Source organism: Sciurus carolinensis (genome assembly GCF_902686445.1).
Source record: "Sciurus carolinensis chromosome 14 unlocalized genomic scaffold, mSciCar1.2 SUPER_6_x, whole genome shotgun sequence".
Taxonomy (NCBI): Eukaryota; Metazoa; Chordata; class Mammalia; order Rodentia; family Sciuridae; genus Sciurus; species Sciurus carolinensis.
The window spans coordinates 4606908-4615295 of record NW_025920104.1 but is presented as its reverse complement, the minus strand read 5'-3'; the positions used below and the strand labels follow the sequence as shown (position 1 = coordinate 4615295).

At 36.4% G+C, this 8388-nt stretch overlaps 1 non-coding gene across 1 annotated transcript; it reads left to right on the top strand.

Annotated features, from left to right (window-relative positions):
- Positions 1–469: 469 nt before the first annotated feature.
- On the top strand, positions 470–599 carry LOC124973180 (small nucleolar RNA SNORA33). Its single transcript, XR_007106631.1, has one exon. It is a non-coding gene; the product is annotated as a small nucleolar RNA SNORA33 (small nucleolar RNA).
- The last annotated feature ends 7789 nt before the right edge of the window (positions 600–8388 follow it).

Here is an 8388-nt window from a genome sequence, read left to right as displayed (position 1 = left end):
GAAACACCAGACTTGGACTAGTATTGTAATTTCAGAAATCACTTTGCTTACCCTGGTTTTCCAGCTAGTGGTGAGCTCTTCAGGAGAGTACATATGTAGATTCTGAAACAGAAGATTTTAGAATTAAAACTGTGATAAACTGATTTATTTCCAATTATTTTATTAGGGATTTTAAAGCCAGTGCTTATTTAAATAGTAGGGAGAAGGTAATCCTAACAGATTGCTCAAAGTGATGGAAAATTAACAGTTTTAAATCCTTAGACTTTAACAAAACTTGGCTGGCAAATTCCTAGAAGCCCATAGATTTAATGCAAGAGATTCTCAACCTCTCCCTTTTTAATCATTCTCTTTTAGCTTTCAGATGTTTTCCATCCAGTAGTTGAAACTGAAATGCACAGGTCCTCTTCAGACAGATAGTATGGGTTTGAGTTAAAGTGCTCTTATGTTGCTTTTTAAAATGGCATGATCCAAGCCACCTGGTGACTCTGCTTACCTGAATGTGTTTCTGCAGAAGTTTAGAAAAAACTGCCAGTACTAATGCCATGTTGTGAGCCTTAAGGATACTGAAGTCACTATGATTCCCAGAAATGGCTGCAGGAGATATTAGTGATGGAAAGCAAGTTCCATAAGACTTTTAATTATTAAGACTTCTGGGGGCTGGGGTTGTGGCTCAGTGGCAGGATGCTTGCCTAGTATGTGAGAGGTACTGGGTTTGATCCTTGACACCACATAAAAATGTATCATGTTCACCTACAACTAAAAAATATTTTTAAAAGACTTCTATATTATTAGTACTAAAAACTTAGGTGAAACTTCCAAATGTTAACAAGAAACTGCATATAATGTTGAATTGCATATGATGAATTAAGGAAGAAATGAAGGAATGTATGAATGAATGAATCAATGACTGATGTGGTCCTGGATGGGCTGACAACTCCTGTTATATTCATGTAGTGGTTGCTTCTCCTCCTACTGAACTGCCATTAAAAGTGGAGGAGTTTCTCAGATGCTAATAATCTTCTGATATTGTACATTAAGACTGGTGTCTGTAGTATCTAGTCTTTTGATGTGAAGGTTAATTGGCAACTTGAAGTCTTCATCTTGGCCAGAAGAAAATGTATGTTTTAAGCATGTAATTTCTTTGAAACTTTGTAGCTGATACTCTCCCACCTGCTTACTTGCCTTGTGATGACCCAGTGACCCAGGATGGCTCTCAACCAATGGACACAAATATGATAGTGTCTTCACTGTGTTCAGAAACCAACAGAGGAGCTAAACTGAGTTGCTGCTTACTGCCCTTGTAGAGTCTAATGTTGATATGTCTAAACATTGCTTTCTCTCACAAATTTTATTAATCTTTAAAGAGATAACTTCTAGAGAAAGGTAGAGCACAGGGAGAGAAACCCAATGGAAAACATTCTGTGGATAATACATGTGCCTCTTATTTAATGGGCAGACACTGACTGTTTAACTAACGGAGGCCTGAGTGTGGCTGTTCACTCATCTCTTCAGCTCTCTAGTGCTTCATCATTTAGAACTGGTGGTGATAGGATGCTTTTACGTGGACAGAGGGGAGCTGAGCTACAATGGGACAGCACCAGCAAAGCGGAGTTCGACAGTTGGTGTTCAAAATGGAGAGTTCACCTAATTGGCCTTCCAAAAGATTTCTTTCACGGTTATAATCTAGATTCATAAACCCCATCTGTTTTTTAGACCTTATTTATGACTCACTGAAACCAAAACTAATAGCATTTGCTTCTTTCTTGCTGAATTTATTGTTAACTTTATTACCAAGAGAAATTGAGGCACACATTTTTCCTCTTCTCACCCTGAAAAACTTAAGTGAAACTGGACATTTCTTACCTTCCTTGGTGAAGTATGGGTCTCTACTTCCAGCTTTGTATTACTCATAGCAGTTACTGAGGGGATGGAGCCATCCTTCTTCCAGGTTGACAGTGGCAAGCCGAGTAGGCTTAAGAGAGCAGAGCTCAGGTAAATAAGTGTGGGAGGACCCTGAGTGTCTGTCAGAAGCCACAGCCACATTGCTGGATAGAAAGAACCCTTCCCCAGAGGCCTCTCCTAGAGGGCTTCATTGGCACACCCACACACTCCTACATGCACAGGTTGTTCAATCTGTATAACATTTATGCAAATTGAAGTTAAAGTGCAACTTGATTTCTAGATTTTAATTGAAGTCAAAATGCAACTGATTGCTTATTTCATTAGCAATTTTTAAATAAAAAGGACACACCTCAGACTTTGTCATAGTTGCATGTATTTTTTAAGTACTTAAAGTTTGATGATATCTGTGTAATACTATGATGCCAACTGTGTGTTGCTGTACATTTGTCCAGACCCATACAAGCAATAATACCAAGAGTGAACTCTAAGAGCTAGGGGTGTAGCTAAATGATAGAGTGCTTGTCAAGATTGCTCAAGGTTCTGGGTTCCATCTCCAGTACCACATGCACCTCATATAAATATTAACTCTGGGGTTTGGGTGATAATTATGTGGCAATGTAGATTCATAGGTTATAACAAATTTACCCCTCAGTGGGGGCCATGGATAGCATGGGAAACAATTCATAGGGTCAGGAACATACAGAAAATCTCTGGACCTCATATTGAATTTTTCTGTGAACCTTAAATGTGCAATGTAATAAATTGGGGTGTACAACTTTTAAGCAGTAAATTGTTTGGATCTTTTTTATATTGATTCTGTGTTTTATGACACTTGATCCTCTCTAGGACATTTTATCAAACATATGTCAACAAATAAAAACTCTGATTTGTTAATCACAAACCTCACATGGTTTTGGAATTTGGAGAATAGGATGGAAGGAAAGAATGGACATAGTAGTACACAATAATAGGATCCTGTGGCCCCTGTACCAATTGTGGCTAAATTCAGGAAGTAGACACAGATTTAAGAATGTTCCTTTAAGAATTTTAAACTTTAAAAATTTTCCTCTATGGAATAAGTCTACAATCAGCTAATATTTTCACAAAGAAGGGATGTTTGCCTTTTCTTGTTGACCTCTTTGGTGGGTTTCCTAGAGCAGAAGTCAGCAGAAAGGGAGCAGAGTGTCACAATGGATTAGTCTGGTGATGTTTATACAGTTGCTTTATTTTTTTCTTTGATATTTCAGACTTTTCTCTAAATTTGAAATTGTTTTCAGAGCTAAAGTTTTAAAAAGAATGATCTGTGAAATTTAAAACAATGGACCAGATAAAAAGATTATTAAGATTATTTAATGGATATTTAAAAGGCATTTGAAACAAAGCTTTAAAATTCTAAAGGCAGGGGAAAAAAGCAATACTTAAATAGGAACTGATGCATATTTCCATAAGATGATTAAAATGGGAAAAAAATTCCTAAACACTTTTAATTATGAAATGCTAGAAGTTAGGTTTATAACATGCATAGTTAACTTTGTATGGTCTGTAAATTTTGTGATTATTGTTAAACATATTCTGCGTTTGGTATAGAAGGACTTACTTTTCATTAAATTCTAAGGTTACTATTCCCCCAAAGTAGTAAAAAGTCATAGTAAAATTTTCTCTTAGAAAATTAGGAAGAAAATAAGAATTCTGGGAATGCCATTACTTAAAGTTGTTCCAGAAGCCCTGAGTAGTGTGCTCAGAATTTCAGATGCTAGAAGTCTGCCAAGATTATCATTACTTGCAGATGATATGATTGATTTAGATAACATTCATAAGTACATTCTTGAAGTGAAATTGGTAGACAAAATGTTCTTGATACGTTTTGTCAAATGATTTCCAGAAAGGCTGTATTAATTCAAAGTCCTGACAAAAGCACACTAGCCTTCTCCTTCACCTGTGCCCATATCATGAATGACGCACTGTGTCAGTTCACAGGAAATTGTTTATCTGGAAGTCCATGGAGAACCTGTTTTTTTTAATTGTTAGATTCCCTTAATCTGGCAATATCTAGTTAAAAATATAAGCAAGGGTAAAGTCCCAGTCCTAATAGCAACAGAAAAAATAAATTTCTTGAAAATAATGTAAACTATACTGGGTATTATATAAAGATAGTAAAGCTTTAACAAGAGAGAAAGAAAATTCAAACAAGCAGGCAGTCTTTTTCTTAAAGGGAAGGCTTAATATTGTGAAAGCATTTTAGGGTATTTGCTTTTTCTACCTTAATTTGTAGTTTAAAGCAAATTAAACTACAATGTGATGCTTTCTGAGATTTGAATAATATGTTTTGAGTATTACCGGAAAGAATAAAAAATGAGAGTAGGTAAATAAAAGATTTAATGGAAAATTAAGAAATTGTTGACAGCAGGGTTAGTAAAATGTTACAAAACAACAAGTAAATCAAACAAAAGAGGAGAATATACTCAGACTGCATAAAAAATTTAAGGCTGTTGAGAAGCATATCAAATGAAGAGTCTTCTTACAGTTCTAGGTAACAGTCAAATGTTGGGAAGTGGAGGATCCTGACCCTGTACCATATATGCAAATGGATTACTGAGTATTTTTTAAAGGCAAACAATTAAAAGGTGAGAAGAAAATGTATTTGGTCAAAGAGGTAAATTTTTTTTTCTAAGCATAAAAAGCAATGTAGTAGATTTGAGAAGTATTTCAAACTTCCTTAGGGTAAAAAATATATTATGAACCAAAATAAATACAAAAGTATAGAAGATAAGATATAAATTATTAATTTTCTACCTCTATTTGCACAGCTCTTTAAAAAATATTAAGAAAGCTAGAACCATGGTAAGATACATAGGTAAGAACATGGACAATGAGTTTAAGGGAGAAACATAGAGGGTCACATATGTAGCCTTTCACAGATGAAAACAGTTACACCATGTTTCAGCAATCCATTAGAAAATTTTGGTTTTTGTTGAAGCTCTGGTTTAGTTCTGCCTGGATCAAAGGAGGAAAGGACTTACACAATGCGGGTGAGGGTACAAACTGATCCAAGCATTCTGGAAATTCATTTGGCAAAGTGAGTCAAAGCCTTTGATCTAGAGGAATCTCTAGTAAGGATGTGATTACAAATTTTCCAGAGACATTTATCATAGCATTGTTATAGCAGTGAAAATCAGCATAAACACAATGGTCTGCTCATGGGAGAACTGTAAATTAAATGGTTAGATCATATTCATGCATAAATGTTTGCAAAGAAAGCTTAATGATACTGAATATGGTGTTTTAGATTATTAAAAATCATTTTCTCCATGTCACTAATGGAGTAACATTTTCTGCTTATTTATATTTTTATTACTTTTTAAATTTTATAAGATGAAATTTATCATTTTTCTTATTGGGAACGAATGTCTTTCTCTTAAGTTTCTACTGCATCACGTGAAAAATGGGTTTCTACCTCAGCAACTGTTTGTTACAGACGTCTTCTGCCTTGAGTGTACATGTAAAAACAACATTTAGTATTTCAGATGGGACAGTAATAGTACAGTGTCGAAGCCATTCAGCTACCTGAAAGATGGCTCATTTAAAGCCACACAAGCTGTGACTGCTGGGTGGCATGTGTAATCTCCCTTAATGGCATGGGACTTTGTTGAGGGGGTCTTTTCCCCCTCTTTCTTCTTTTAAAGTCTGCATTGTGTCAATTTCCTATACTTCTAATGCTTTGAGTCTCACAGGAAGAAGTTTGTAGTAGGTGGTAGTTTGGTAAGCTATCATTTTACATAGCATGCCACTTTTTACTTTAAAAAATTTTTACTATCCTTTCTATCTCAGTTATCAGCACTGTTGCTTCTACCTTTAGTTTTCTATTTCTAATTTTTTGGTCTCCCTTCTCTATATTTTCCTGCAAAATAAATGCAAGAGACATATGTTGAATACATAGAAGTTACCACCACAAAGCCCAAGTGTTATTGTACAATATATTTAGAGTGAGCGTACATAACACTTTTGCAGTTCTCATGTGTTTGGGGTGATTCCAACCCCCTCCCAAGGGAAAAAGAGAATGATTTTGTCCATGAGGGACACAGATTTGAGACTCTTACATTCTTTTTTGCCAGATAGATGCCACTCTTTTTTCTTCAATTTTTTTTTCTTTCCTGGAGGTGTACCAGATGTAAAATTTTAAGGTTCTTTCCCTTTCCATTTTAAAGCCAGCTTAAAAGAAAAAAAATGCACCCTCCCCATCCCTGAAAATGCAACATTCCACACTTTGACCAAACAAAAGTTTGTACTTACTGTTGTCTCCCAAATCGTAACAGTTCAAAGGGAGGAAGCACTGGCTTGAAGAACTGGGTTTCAACAAGCTCATGCCCATTTTTGCCTAGTCACATCTGTGGAGTTTTTCCTCACTCGTTAAGCAGAGATAATGTAGTCATGTCCTTATCACAGAATTTAGGTGAGGATCATTTAGATAAAAATATGTATAAAAGTATCTTAGAAATATAACTTTCAGGCAGGCATAGTGGTTTCACACCTGTAATTCCAGTATCTTGGGAGACTGAGGCAGAAGGATCAAAAGTTCAAGGACAGCTTGGGCAACTTAGAGAGAACCTGTCTGAAAATGAAATTAAGTTAAAAGGGCTGGGGATGTAACTCAGTGACAGAGCACCACTGGGTTCAATCCCCTGGCACCAAAAGAAATAATAATAATAATTGGAGGGCCCTACAACTACAGCCTCAATCTGTTCTTTAATAGAATTTGACCTCCAACAAGTTTCACAATCTTTCTGCACCTGTTTCCTCAGGTGTGAAAAGGAGGCAAAAAAGCCTATATTTTGGAGATTGCATTCATCAATGCAAAGAAATTTGAATTCCTCAGCAAATGAGTGTACAGCTCATTAAATCTGGCTGGGGTGGCATGGGTTGTGGCTCCATGGTAGAGCACTTTCCTAGCATGTGTGAGGCACTGGGTTCAATTCTCAGCACCACATAAATGAATAAAAAAGGCCTATCAACATCTAAAGAAATATTTAAAAATAAAAATATCTGGCTGGAAAGAACACAAAGGAGCTTGGTTCAACAGGCATTTGATGAAGACCACTTTAAAGCATTTGATGAACACAGTGGGAAATCTTGCCCCCCAGGAGCTTATGAAAGGAAGAAAACAAGGTATTGCTGAGTGCCTGCTGGACTACAGGCAGGAGCAAGGGGTTTCCAAGCAATGTCTCTCATGCTCACAGGAGCACATGAGATAATACTCTGACCTCCACTCCTATTAATCAACTTTGTATTACTGCAACAAATATTGAGATTATCAGCTTATAAAGAGGAAATGTGCCTTTTGGCTCACAGTTTTGGAGGTTGCAGTCCAGGATCAGGCAGACCCTCTGCTTTGGGGCCCCTGAGGAGAGGAAGGGCATGCATCATGCAAGAACATATGTGTGTGGTGTAGGAAAACCACTCAATATATGGCCAGGCAGCAAAGAAGAAAGGGAAGTGATAGGTGTCCCACTGTCCCCTTCCAGTGCACACCACCACCAGTGACATACAGTCATGAGGCCCCACCTCTAAGATCCCACCCCCCTGAAAGCACCACACGGGGACCACATTTGTCATCACAATAAAACTTCAGGGGGACAGTTATGGTTCAAACTGTAACCATGCCTATTTTTTTAATAAAACCAACTCAGAAGGTGAATAACTTATCTAAACTTATTGTGTGGAAATTAGAATATCAGTAGGATTAGACTTTTAAAGCCAGGGTTAATTTTATATCCTACTTTTATTAATGTGCAGCCATAGAAAATCACAAAATAAGACAGAATAAAATAAAAGAAGAAATAGTCCTGACTTGGGTGAGTGGAGATCAGTAAAGTTTTACAGAGAAAGAGTCATTATGACTGAGCTTTGAAGGATGAGAAGCATTTTGATAATGGGAGAAATTTCTGGGCAGGAGATGGATCTGAGTAAAAGTGTTTGCTTTTGCTCAGACAGTATTTTGTTTGCTATTGTCTGTTACATCTTAGTAGCTGCATTCCAATTTCTAAAAACAGGTCTCCTATCTGAAATTTATCATACCGTGTAATGTGATTTCCCCTCTTTGGGTGGTCAAAGCAGGGACTGACAATTTTGGAAATTGGGATTGAAAATGAAAGTGGAAGTTTTGTCTCTGCATGACTGAAGATATAATAAAATGTGGGAAGTGTCCTCTGCCACCTCTTTTTATGCCTGGACAGAAAGAAGAATAGACAGGAGTCTTAGGGCAACCAGGTTCCTAGGTCTAGGATTTAAAAAGCATTCCCACATGTCTGTTTTCACTATGTATACACACCAGAATCTTTGTTGAGAATCCCCTGTTGCTTAATGTAGTTTGATTTAGGTTTTTGATATCTGTAAGCAAATGAGTTTTAAGTAATAAAGTATGAAAATATTTGACTTTTTTTCAAGATAGGTTCTTTTAAATAGATCATTTTCTTTTAACTAAAACAATAC